The sequence below is a fragment of the Cornus florida genome, unplaced genomic scaffold (assembly GCF_030987335.1).
Source record: "Cornus florida cultivar Cherokee Brave unplaced genomic scaffold, ASM3098733v1 CherokeeBrave_3.0.0_Hap2_Chr01, whole genome shotgun sequence".
NCBI classification, from domain to species: Eukaryota; Viridiplantae; Streptophyta; class Magnoliopsida; order Cornales; family Cornaceae; genus Cornus; species Cornus florida.
In genome coordinates, this window is record NW_026775571.1 from 109,538,436 (window position 1) to 109,552,902 (window position 14,467).

The 14,467-nt window shown below is 35.7% G+C and overlaps 1 pseudogene; it reads right to left on the reverse strand.

Annotated features, from left to right (window-relative positions):
- Positions 1-774: 774 nt before the first annotated feature.
- On the reverse strand, positions 775-3,518 carry LOC132313445 (probable LRR receptor-like serine/threonine-protein kinase At1g53440; annotated as a pseudogene).
- Positions 3,519-14,467: the final 10,949 nt, after the last annotated feature.

A 14,467-nucleotide genomic window follows, 5' to 3' on the forward strand; every position in this document is an offset into this window, starting at 1 on the left:
CCAAAGGTCTTGCCTGAGTATGGCTTTGGTGGTTGGGTGTATGTAAGAGTGGACATTGACAAGGACGTCACCCCAAATTTCTAGGGTTTCTCAAGATTTTCATTAAGAGATTGCACAGGAACTCTCCATTTTTGTTAGATAAGATAAAGGTCTGTATATACTTCCAAGCTATCATGCATAAAGGGACCCCCAAATCATACTAACCAACTGAGACAGTCTTTTACCCATCAAGTAACGTTATTACACAATAAAGTAAACCAGACCAGATGGAACAGTTCATGCAGATGTGACCTAAGTCACAGTTGCAGAGCAGGAGGGAATGTGACTGGGCGAGAGCGTGAAAGCGATAAAATTTAAGTTATACATAGTGAGTTGGGAACAAGAGTGTGAGCGGAGCGCGAGAGTAACACCCATTTAAAAAAATTATGTCATTGTTGATAATGCTAAGTCAATACTAATACAAGAATCAAGCATAACTTCTAAGAATATGTTATTATTATTATTTTTTTTCGGAAGTTAAAGCAGACAGACACACCCACATGAGGTCCTTTGCGATTCTTTCATCACTTCTTATGGTCATTAAAATAATAATAATCCGTATTTTGCCATCTTATTATTACACAGATTTTGTTACTCTAACCATTTGCAAGTTGAACAGTAAGAGATATTCAATTATAATATGTGTATGATAATAAGAATAGCATTACACTCGGTCATCCAAGGAGATCAAAAGTTAGGATCATGCTTATAAGAAATCACACACTAAACATTTTAACACTTCAAGTAATCAAACGTCTCTGATTCAAATCATTCAAAATGTCTTTCTTGACATAAAAATCTAAAAAAAAAATTACGTCCAATAGGATTTGAACCAATACCAAAGGTTTAGAAGACCTCTACACTATCCATTAGACAGAGATTAGAAATACATTGTTTCTCTGTAGGATGGAGGAAGAATACGAAGAAACTACTGCATTTTTTTTTTTCTATCTATGCAACTCTCTGGGCTACCTTGTTCTCACCATTGTTTCATTACTGAGGAGCAAAATCGATTCGATGGAGATCCTGGGCACATGTGAAGGAAGAACCATTTCGTGTTACTTAGGATGAATCAAACAACGGCTGAGTGTCACTTGAGCTCTGGAGTTGCAGCTCATCATACTTGCCTCTGAGAGCTTCGAACCTTGATTCATCACCATAGATATTTGGATCTGCGACTAAATTCTGAACCTTGAGACGACCCTCAAGCATGCTCACTACTGCAGACATGGTAGGCCTAAGTGCTGGAGATGGATTAGTGCATAATAGTGCTACTTGTATCATTCTTAATACCTCTTCTTTGTTGAAAGTGGAACCCAGTTTTGGATCCACTAACTCCATTAGATTTCCTTTTTGTTTTAAAACGAAGGCCTGAAATAAAAAGAGAAGCCAGTAAAATACCTCTAATAAATGTACCAAGCATGACTCATACAAACGATATCTATAATTGAATGAATAGGTAAACAAAGAAATTATTTTGATTTTCTGCCCTTTTTGAACTGCAAAAATTCAGATATCGGCAATTCTTTTCATTTCAGTGTAGAGTGATCTCAAAATCAATATTTAGAACCATGCAAAGCAAACAAACTGGTTTTTAAAACTGTTAATCAAATGCATTCAAAGAAGTAACCGATATTCTTACCCAATCAAGAAGACAGACATAATTCTCACCGGGACGATGCAACAATCTCCAATGCAACAACTCCAAAACTATAGACATCTGCTTTGTAGGTCAAGTAACCCCATAATGCATATTCTGGTGCCATGTACCCTCTGCACAACAAAGATTGTTCTGTTAGCTTCTATTTAACTATTATGAGGTTTTATGTACAACAAATATGACAATTAAAGTGGGACACACCACCATATACTTCTACCGGCAGTTGGAAAATCATTCATGAAATTTATAACGCTATCAAAATATGGTGAAAAGTCCATTAATTCATATATCATTCACATGTGATACCCTCCATTATAAAGCAGAGCTCCCTTCCTCCGTCAAAGCTACCATGGGTTAGCTAAGCATTTATTCAGGCAATTTTGCATGCTGACTATCAAGATATAGATGACCACCACCGATTGTTCAACATTTTTGTATGAAAATCATTCAAGAATGTCAATTTATGAAGCTAACAACCTTTTCACAAGTATGGTTGCAGTGCTAATGCAGAAACCTAAAGTAAACTTGTTTATCTGAAAAGATTTTGAAAGCTTCCCTATTTTGGTTACTTTTTGGACAGCAACACAACCATGTAATTTCAACCAACACCATTCATGCATCATTCATGTTCTCACATAGGTCACTCAGAGATGAAATAATATAATTGATGCCTGTATTTAGGTGGTATTTTAAGATGCACAGTTCTAAGAAAATGCAACTGTGTTAAAGAGTATTCTTGAAGGAAAGAGTGAATCGGAAACTCACATGGTTCCAGCAATTCTGGTGCTAATGTGGGTGTTCTCCTCTTCGTCAAGCTTGGCCAAACCAAAGTCGGATATTTTAGGGTTAAGATCCTATCAAGCAGTACATTGGTAGCCTTGATGTCTCTATGAACCATTTTCAGTGTAGATTCCTCATGGAGGAAAGATATGCCTTTTGCGATGCCAATACAAATTCTTTGCCTTGAAGGCCAGTCCAATTTCAATTACCCTTCCTTTGGACGTGCTCTTAACATTGATAGTACAATCAAAAGAATTCTACTGTGTTGATTGTTGGTAAATAGTAGTAATATTGTTTGGTTACTTATTCTTGTTCAGTCTAATTAACATAACATGCATGACAAAATAAAAACATCTACTTACCAAACAAAGCACTGGCGAGGCTATTATTCTCCATGTATTCATATACCAATAGTAATTGTTTACGTTCAGTACAACATCCATACAATCTTACAACATTAGGTGCTGTAAACCAGAGATCATGCCTATTTCATTCACGAATTCACGATTTCCTTGCTTTGATTTGGAAGAAAGTTGCTTGACTGCAATTACAGTACCATCCAGTAGTATACCCTGCAATGTTCTCCAAATGTCATAACCAAAGAAACAAAACGCTTAAACAAGCAAAAAAATACAAGAAAAGAAAAGGGCTCAATATATACCCTGTAGACAGATCCAAAACCACCTTCTCCTATCTTGTTTGCAATATCAAAGTTGTTAGTGGCGGCTTTAATTTGTCTAAAGGTAAATAATCCAGTTTGCAAGTCTAATCCTCTCAAATCTGTCGAAGAACAAGGTTAAGAAGTTGAATTGCATCTTACAAAGTAGTAATTTTGCTTTTAGCTGAATATACAAGTGCGTCTGGATTAAAAGGGCAAAATTTTGAAAGGAGAGGATCAAGATATGCATTTAGAAACAGCTTATGTCTTGTTTGATTGCAGAAAAGTTGTACGAAAGAAAAAATATCTGTAACCAACAGCACTACAGAAACCTAAACCTATTGTATATTTGTCTTAGTAATCAAATAGAGAAGGAATTATTCAGAACACAACTTGAATTTTCAACTTGAGTTGGCAAGTTACATATCATCAGAAATAGAAAAAGAACCATCTACCATTCCTTTCCCTCAGAATTTGACACAGGCATTTTAGGATCCTCGAAAGACTAGTAATCAGTAAAGCTCAGGTTCAAGTGGACAAGAGAAATTAGCGTGAGTTGTATGCAGCGGAATATTTAGAAATTTTGGATTATTTTAAAAACAGATCTTGGGTTTTTCTAACTTTCTTTATTTTAGCAATTAATAAATTAATATCATGCAATATAAAATAAAGCAAAGTAAAGTTAGAGATGACACCAGAATTTTTTGCCAATTGATAAAATACGTCAACTGTTTGAGTGGAAAAATCTCGTGAACTGTGCAATCCAAAGTAAACCGATCCACTATGCTTGAAACAAAGTATATTGAATTTTGACTCTGGCTCACACCCTATCGTTCTACCAAACACCAATTGCTGACAATTCTCTGGTTTTGCGACTCCTCGTCCAACAGTAACTTGACCTCCGGCTTATGCTTGATCTTTGTAGAAGAGTAGCAGGTAGATCAGATAACACTCCTCGAATGCTCTAACCATTTCAAAGTGTGATCGCTTTTACTTTTGTTCTTTAACTACTGGATTTAATGTAGAAGTAAATCTGCTTTTGTCTGATCGATGTAGATGCAACTGTATGATCACGAACAAGATTTGAACAACACAATACTAAAATCACTATGTGAATATGTGTGTGTTCTAGAAAGACAAATAGAAAAATTTATAAGATTTTCTGAGACAAAAATCTTTTTATGGCTTTTAAGAGTAATAAATTGATAATGCAAAAACCGTGAATAAACCTATGTATATGACAAGGTTTATATAGAATTTAGAATGTCCTAGTCCCTTTGAAAATATGAAAAAATTCGTGCATAGGATTTGGTACAATTCTAGACCAACTAGGAAACAATTCTAAAATAGGAAACTGAAAGCTGTATTGTGAACAGGACTCCTTGAACCAGTTCAGAGGGGCTGAACCGGTTCAAGTCTGGTAGTTGGATTTTCGAATTCAAACTTGAAGCCTTGAACCGGTTCAGAGGAGCTGAACCGGTTCAAGTTGGCCAGAACTTGAAATATGGTTATTTTAAGCCTGAAACACTGTATATGGTAAGTCTGAATGGTATACCAAGTGTAGAATATCCTAACCTGTTTAGAATTCTTCTTAATGTGTTGTTCTTACCTTTTTCTTCGTATGATCTTCAATTATGGTAAGTTGAACAACTTTCCAATTCCGTAGTCGCCGTCGATCTTGATAACTTGTATTACAAGTAACTTGAATTACAACTCGACTTGGACTTGTTTTGTTTATGATAATTGTGACGCCCTGAAAATTCTAATAAAATGATCTGATACCATTTTGTCACGACCCGAAAATTCTAATAAAATTTTCGATTTATACAAATCCAAATACATCAAAATACACCCATTATCATAAAAAAATGCCCTCTTTTATACAAAGTCAATTTCTTCAAATACACACAAAATTCTCCAAATAAATAAATAAATCCTGCAACGCCGACTCTTCCACTTAAGCCCGAATCTAGCAATCCCCGTTCATCTTCGATAACCGAAACTGGAGGATAGTGAGACGAGAAGTCCCAGCAGGAAAAACCATAACAAGAATTTCATAGAGATTTAATAAAACAGCTTCACAAAATATACATATTTAGGTGAATATATAAACAAAATACATATGCATTTAATTAAAATAGTTAATATAATCATTTAAAACAAAATCACCCCAAGCCATTTAAGGTATAGAGAACCTTACACTAAAAAAGATTTTCCTCACTAGATCATCAAAACCTCAAACCTCCGACCTCCTCTGTAACTCTCGGCTCACTCTCTGTCCCTCCTCACTCCAGGCCATCTCTGGAATCTCTCTAATTTTCCTTCTATCTTTGCATTCACTCAATCCACACACATATGAAATATATAAGGCAAATCTACCGACCTCACACAAATAACAGCCAACAAACCCACGTGCGTACTAATAATTTTGGCCCAAAAAGTCTTCTGATGGACCCCACTAAATCATTACATTATCTTTTCAATTCCTTTCATTTCATATACTCTCCATCAGAACCCACGTGAAGGCAAAACAATTTTGCCCAAAAAGTCATCCAGTGGGCCCCGCGAATCCTCACAATTGTTTTCTCAATTCCCACTCTTGGTAGGCAGCTACCCATTTGCTTTGCTTCTTTCCTCCCATCTGACATAGGATATATATATATATATATATATATATATATATATATATATAACAAAAATCAATTCAAACCCATTCATCATCTTTAGGTGGGACCCGCGCCAAACCACTTTGCCATTTATTTCTTTTCTTTTCCTTCGGCCAACCACTTGCTCTATTACTTTCTTATTACATATTACATATATATATATATATATATATATATATATATATATATAACAAAAATCAATTCAAACCCATTCATCATCTTTAGGTGGGACCCGCGCCAAACCACTTTGCCATTTATTTCTTTTCTTTTCCTTCGGCCAACCACTTGCTCCATTACTTTCTTATTACATATTATATATATATATATATATATATATATATAATATGCAACACAAATACCAATTCCAATAAAATGAAACACTAATCTTCAATTGCAGTCGCCAATTAAAATAAAACAAAAAAATCAATCTTGACAGCTATTGTAATACCACTAGTTTTCAAAAGGATAAAATAGGAATTTAATTTTGATTTTTATTGCATTTTTATTTAATTATTTGACTTATGTGTTTTGGTTTCTTAATTGATTAATGGTGAATTTATTTTATTATTTGCTTAATTAATTAAGGGTGTATTTATTTTAATTTAATTGTTTAATTGAATTTGTTTTAATTTAATTGTTATTTGATTATTGATGTTTTAATTGATGTGTATTTGGTAGCTTATATTTGGTAAATTATATTTGGTAGCTTATATAATTTGTTTGTGTCGTAAGGTTTTATTGTTTTGTGTAATTAGGTCGCCGTCTTATATTAGGTTTTAATTAAAGCTTATAAATATACGGTTATAATTAGACTTAAAATTAGGATGCCTATATATATATATTCTTATACGTCTGCTAGGGTTGGAAAAAAACCCTATTCACGTAATCGTGTCTTGAGAGGAAAAAACAGAGAATGTCTTGAGAGTTAAATAGAGGGGCAAGGGATTTGTAAAGGGGAGTTGCTCGTGGGTTGAACCAAGAAGCAACACAGGAAGAGAACAGTGGTCAGAGAAGGGGAAACAGTCTTGGGGTTGCTGGAACTTAGAGACGGTGGTTCAGGTTTCAAACCAAAACCTAAAGGCAAGTTTCATTCTATCTCCTTCCTGTAAACTTGTGTTCTGTGCATTCGAAATAGACTCCAGGAATCTAATTAAACTTTTAAAATGGACGTTTATGCATTTTAGATTAGGAGGTAATCTGTTTTACGTTCTTGCAACTTAAATTGTTGTTTTTGCATAAACTGTTCAGTTGTGATTTAAGTTTTTTTGTCAATTAATTCACATTGGAATATGAGGAGTTTCTAGGATTATAAGAACTAAAATTGAACCCTAGGAATGTTAAAAAGACTTGGGACAGAGGGTTGAACTTCGCCGGAAGTGCAGACGACAACCGGACGAAGCAGAGATGAAGAAGGAAGGCAGAGATGGGCTCTTAGGGGGGAGAACCGGCTCTCTAATGGAGGGAGCCGGCTCCCATGAAGAGAGAGCTAGCTCTCCATGAGGGAGAGCCATCTCTGGAAGTTGTAGAGACGGCTCCCTTGAATAAAAACCCCTACGGGGTGTTTTCGGGTAATTTTCTGATTCCAGGGGCTTCAATGGAGTTTCTGGAAAGTTATGGGAGGTTGGAAATGTTTAAAATTAACATTTTAGAACCTTAAAACAGTTAGTATAGGTTGGTGTGCTATTTGTAGGAGACATCATGAAATACAAATGTATAACGGGCATGCTGTCAAGAAAGGAGGAAGGTTTATTTTGCTAAGTTTGTTTTAGCAACTTAAAAGGACTGATATTAAATTATTCATGGGATGTTATATGAAAGATATATATAATTTAATGAAGGCCAGAAAGGTTGGTTTAGGTTACAGTTATAGACATCATGAGCTTTAGATACTAAGTTGCATTTTGTCAGGAGTTAAGGAGGTTTTACTTGCGGGTTGTGTTTTAATCAATTTAAATGGATTAATATAAAACAATGTTGGGATTTCATATAATGTGCAGTTTAGACTTTCGAGTGTCATTATACCATGCACCGGTTTTGTAATTGGGATTGGATGAACATCATGGGATTGAAATGTTAATTTACATGCCACCCAGGATTAAGGAGAATTTAATTACTAATTTTTGTTTTAGTAACTTAAATGAACTAGTATGGAAAAGGATTGTTTGGGAATGCTAGCATAATATGCTCAGGTTTTAATTATGATAATCATGTTACATGCTATGGATGTTAATTGATGAACTGTTTTAATTTCTGTTCTGTTAATTATGCGGATATGGATAGTTTGAATTGTTTGTTATTACTTAGAAATTAAAACGGATGTTCTATGATTTTTATCATATACTGGATGCATGATAGGATCTTATCTAAATCTGATTTCTAATATGTTGGTTTTTGGATGTACTTGATATGCATTTGAGTGTGTATCATTTATGGATCATATGCATTATATGTACCAGTATGGGACGGTGCCATATCAAGGACGGATTAGATTAAAACGCTAAATCCTACATGTTCATACATACGGAATGGATTAACTAAAATAGTTAAATCCTATATGGATGCATGTCCTGTCAACTAAAACAGCTGAACGACATAACGGATGTTTGTTTTATTTTTTTTCTGTATTAGGAAGAATTTATATATATACTTATGGTATTGTGATATGAGCTTGAGTCTCAGAATCATGGTTAGGGTGCGTATATCGCAAAGGATGGGTAACTGGATATTGCTGATATTCCCTGACAGGAGATGTACATGGCCACTGGAAAATGTGATTTACATGTTTCCTTCTATGGAGGCTGAACTACACTATAGGCTAGTGAGCATTCTATAGTGTGTATCTATATATATATGGACTATTTTAGTTATTGTCGAACTGTCTAGGATGAATCTGCGTATCGGGTTTATGTATGGATTGTAGTAGGATAGAACTTGCATGTGGGCCTGACCCACTCTTATTTTTCAGGTGTTCGTTAGTACCAGGCTTAGAGCTTGATCGTGATGAAGTAGATACAGTCACTCACTCTTCTGACTACATAGGATTTCTTTTCTTATTATAGTTTAGATATCAATTATGTAATTTATTTTCATTTGGGATTATTAGGGGTCCACCGGATGGATTCCCGAGTTGTACGAATTTGAAGGTTTAAAATTTATTAAACTTTTGTTTGGAGGATTTTCGGATTTAGAATTCTTTTCAGCTTATTAATTTATTCTTATTTTATTTTGTATTCCTGCTTGTTTACATATTAATTGTCTGATATCCCTCGGATATGTGCTCGGACTTGATCACCCGTGGCTCTAGAATCGAGGGGTATCACAGTTGGTATCAGAGAACTCCAGGTTCTAGTGTCCTTAGGAGTGTTTTTCGTTATATGACTTTCGCGTTGCGTCTCTTAAAACTTAGAGCCATGTTAGGATTCGTTGTACTCTTTTTACGATTCGTTAGGAGGAGCAGCTGATGTCAATTATATTTCATAATTATGGAATGGTTGGCACTAGGAGGAGGATGGGGTCTAAGGCGACAGCGATTCAGACCCAAAGGAGTAAAGGAGTACGTTATTGAGTTCTTTGTCAGAAGCAAAACTTGGGATCGAAGGTTTAGTTCCGATTGGCGCTACTTTTAGAAGTATAAGCCAAGGAAGGATTTAGGAGTGTGTTTTAAGGTCACCACATAATGGGACCAACACGATTTCAGTTGTTCTGACAAACGAGGAATAGGAGTCCGAAGAAGATTCTAGTGGAGGAGATTTCAACATACCCAAGAAAAAGGGTATTGAATCTTGAAAATCAAGGATCGCGCGAGGGTGATGTGGTTCGCTAATAGTATAGTGAACGAAACTTGTAGAGATGGTGTGGATTGACCTACATATAGTTAACCTTTCGTATTACCTTTAAAAGAGGTAGATAAAGGGAACTCTTCAGGAGTTTAGGATCGGATGGAGTTCTTATCGGAAGGCAGTAATGATTTTATATCACGTTCCGGGGAGTATGGGAATTAGGTTGTGACGGTCTAAGTTGCTTTATTAAGCTACATTAGACGGTTTTCATTCCGCGTATAAGGAGGATGAGGGTTAAGCCTTTGGAATTTGCTGAGGCAAATGGATTTTGTTTTGAGCTATGGTTTGAGCTTATGTTTCGAGGTTGGATGATTCCCTCCGAAACTATAAAAAGGAGATTGTGAACCAATCAGGCAAAGTTGATTTCTAAAAGAGATTTTCTTTGCTAGGAGGAACGATGTTTTATGCAAGATTATATTGTGTTTTTATTGTGTGTGCATTATGTGTTTCATTTTCGTTAATTATTCAGGATCGGGGAATACGGTTTAGTTGGGGACACAAGTGTGTGATTAGCCAACTACCATTTTGGAGGAATAACGTTAGTTACACTAGGATTTTGAGCATGTGGTCATACGATTTATTAAGTATACCTACATTTAGCCAATCTAATAAACCTAGACATGCGTGGTTATAGTAGGTTTTCAAGATAGGATAAGTAAACCAGCAGTTCGAGTCAAATGATATAGATTCATTTGATATACTATAACACCACGATGGTTTATTGGAGATACTGACTTTGCTGAACATCTTCTTGGAAATTTTAAAGGTTGTTCCCAAGTCAGCTGGTGGATTTAGTACTTGCTTAAGTACTTTATTGGAACGGTACTGACTGAGGATGGTAGACGGACTAACTATTCATCAGTCTATTCTTAAATCAAGAATTTGATTCATGAGGGGGTGTCATTGGGAGGAGGAGTCGGAGTTGCATATCAAGGAAGAAGCAAGTCTCTTCATTGGCACAAATAATATGGAAATTTTTTTTTTAGGTCACAGTTCGCAACAAATGGTTGCTGCCCGAAAATTAGTGACTATTTGGAGGATGGAAAGTTTCCGTATTCTTTTGAAGTTCGATAGGGAGTCTAATAGACACTTACTTGTGTTAGAGAAGTAGGATGTTAAAGACTTAAAGGTGGGGTCGAACATTTAAATATGGAAGCTGGTGTTACTAGACTAATGATACTTTCGTTAGATAAATTGGAAGGAGGATGTAAGGACTGAGGTTCACAACTCTTAGTTCTTTATTGGTCCTGGAGGAAACATGATGCTTCACACAGGGAAGCAGATGTCTGGAGGGCAGGTATGAGGAGGGACACAGTGATTTTGTCTCAAAGTCTGATATCTAGTAGATAATCTAGATGGACCGTCAGAGATCATTGGATTCTTGCAGCCACTTCTTATACTAGAGCGGGAATGACAGAATAGTTCCCACGGATTTAGTTGAGAAATTTCTGATTCTACACAAGGGTCAGGATTTTGGTTGGGATACTGCTTGATTGATAAAATAAAACCAGCTTCATTTTGTCTATTTTAGGACTGAAAAGATATCAGTTTATACGAATAGCACGGATCACGAGACGGCTTAGATGGATAGATGTGGTGATTCACATTTTGCATTAAGTTTCGTCTAGTAGAAGTAGTAGGAAGAATGATGCTCTTAGCAAACTGATATGGTAAATGAACCTTCGGTGGTTATTGCAAAATCAGTTAAGGTTTAGCATGTGAAAAAAAAAATGACACTTGTTATTGCTAAGGTAATTAGGAAGGTCAACTTAGATTATCGGAGCTGACACTGGAGGAGGTAGTACCTTACTCAGATGAGCTTAGGGTTCTGAAGAAGGATGAGTAGTTGGTCTTTATGATGCTAGGAAGGTTGGAGTGACAGAGCTGTAAATTTAATAACTTTTACGGTACAGTCAAATGGTTATAAGTTGCATCACGACATACCAAGTTCATTTTGGGGAACTGGTATAGATAGAGATATGTATATCACTGTCTCCAAATGTATCACCTATTAGCAAGGTGGAAAATGGATACTTAGATATTAGTGGAGGTTTTAGCCACTTCTTATCTCAAAATGGGAGTTGGACTAATCAGGAGGGGATGGTTGGTAGAACTTACCGACATTGGTTAGAATTTTAATTCCATATGGTTTACGAGTAGTGGATAGAGCAAGTTCGCTTGTGGACACTAATTCTGGTAGTGTTTACTTTGGCGTTTGGTATCAGTTCTACATTGCACTGATAACGGAGTTAGAACACGTGCTTATTTCGTTTAGTCAATTAACAGTGCTATGTCAAAGGAATTTTTTGAAGGTGTTGGAGTAACAACTATGCTTCGCATCTCTAGACGGGAAATTTGATCGCGATATTATATTTGATCATGGCGAATTGAAAGTGTTACTTCGTTTTTCAGTTATTTTTTGGGCTATTGATGGCACCAGGAGGTTAGTGTGACAACATTTGGGGTTTTGGCTATTACATAGTGCAGATTTCTCACTCGTTGGTCAGGCATGGAAGCGAGGTTATCTAATAAGATCTTGCCTTTATTTAAGGATCCATCGGAGAAAAATACTCTTTTTCGTAATGATTGCGCGAGGTTTGGAGGCGACAGTCGGGTTTTGTAGATAGTTGAACTCGTACATAGGGGTTTTCTATTAGGAAATTGTTATTTGGGAGGACTTCCGTATAGGAAACAATGTGTTTTGGAGGAAGGTCAGTTTTACGTATTGCACTGACTTTTCACGGATTTTGGTTATCGATTTAGACAGTAGCCTATTGCTTAGCGTTACCAATTAGTTAGTGCTTGATGCATAGGACTTTTATGCGTCTATTTTGTGAAACTTGGAGGAATAGGGATCGTTACCCTTCACTAAATATTGGGTAAGATTGGATGGTTGCTGGATACAACCTAAGGGTTGTACATTTATGGTATTTCTTTAGCACAGAAACCTGGTTATTGTTGGATGTGTTGGAATTTGGTGGAGCTCATATAAAAAGACTGTGCCACACGAAAATGGAAATGAATTTTGAAAAGACATTAATTCAAAGTTTCGTGAATTCCGAGGACGGAATTCCTTTTGTTAGGGGGAAAAATGTAATACCCCTGGTTTTCAAAAAGATAAAATGGGAATTTAATTTTAATTTTTATTGCATTTTTATTTAATTATTTGACTTATGTGTTTTGGTTTCTTAATTGATTAATGGTGAATTTATTTTATTATTTGCTTAATTGATTAAGGGTGTATTTATTTTAATATAATTGGTTAATTGAATTTGTTTTAATTTAATTGTTATTTGATTATTGACGTTTTAATTGACGTGTATTTGGTAGCTTATATTTGGTAGATTATATTTGGTAGCTTATATAATTTGTTTGTGTCGTATGGTTTTATTGTTTTGTGTAATTAGGTCATAGTCTTATATTAGGTTTTATTTAAAGCTTATAAATATATGGTTATAATCAGACTTAAGATTGGGATGCCTATATATATATTCTTATACGTCTGCTAGGGTTGGAAAAAAAACCTATTCACGTAATCGTGTCTTGAGAGGAAAAAACAGAGAATGTCTTAAGAGTTAAACAGAGGGGCAAGGGATTTGTAAAGGGGAGTTGCTCGTGGGTTGAACTAAGAAGCAACACAGGAAAAGAACAGTGGTCAGAGAAGGGGAAACAGTCTTGGGGTTGCTGGAACTCAGAGACGATGGTTTAGGTTTCAAAGCGAAACCTAAAGGCAAGTTTCATTTTATCTCCTTCCTATAAACCTGTGTTCTGTGCATTCTAAATAGACTCTAGGAATCTAATTAAACTTTTAAAACAGACGTTTATGCATGTTAGATTAGGAGGTAATCTGTTTTACGTTCTTGCAACTTAAACTGTTGTTTTTGCATAAACTGTTCGGTTGTGATTTAAGCTTTTTGTCAATTAATTCACACTGGAATATAAGGAGTTTCTAGGACTATAAGAACTAAAATTGAACCCTAGGAATGTTAAAAAGACTTGGGAAAGAGGGTTGAACTTCGCCGGAAGTGCAGACGACTACCGAACGAAGCAGAGACGAAGAAAGAAGGCAGAGAGGGGCTCTTAGGGGGGGAGAGCCGGCTCCCATGAAGAGAAAGTCGGCTCTCCATGAGGGAGAGCCAGCTCTGGTAGTTGTAGAGCCGGCTCCCATGGTGGGGGAGCCGGCTCTCTTGAATAAAAACCCCTACGGGGTGTTTTCGGGTAATTTTCTGATTCTAGGGGCTTCAATGGTGTTTCTGGAAAGTTATGGGAGGTTGGAAATGTTTAAAATTAACATTTTCGACCCTTAAAATAGTTAGTATTGGTTGGTGTGCTATTTGTAGGAGACATCATGAAATACAAATGTATAACGGGCATGCTGTCAAGGAATGGGGAAGGTTTATTTTGCTAAGTTTGTTTTAGAAACTTAAAAGGACTGATAATAAATTATTCATGGGATGTTATATGAAAGATATATATAATTTAATAAAGGCTAGAAAGGTTGGTTTAGGTTACAGTTACAGACATCATGAGCTTTAGATACTAAGTTGCATTCTGTCAGGAGTTAAGGAGGTTTTACTTGCGAGTTGTGTTTAATCAATTTAAATGGATTAATATAAAACACTGTTGGGGTTTCATATATTGTGTAGTTTAGACTTTCGAGTGTCATTATACCATGCACCGGTTTTGTAATTGGGATTGGATGAACATCATGGGATTGAAATGTTAATTTACATGCCACCCAGGATTGAGGAGAATTTAATTACTAATTTTTGTTTTAGTAACTTAAATGAACTAGTATGGAAAAGGATTGTTTGGGAATTCTAGC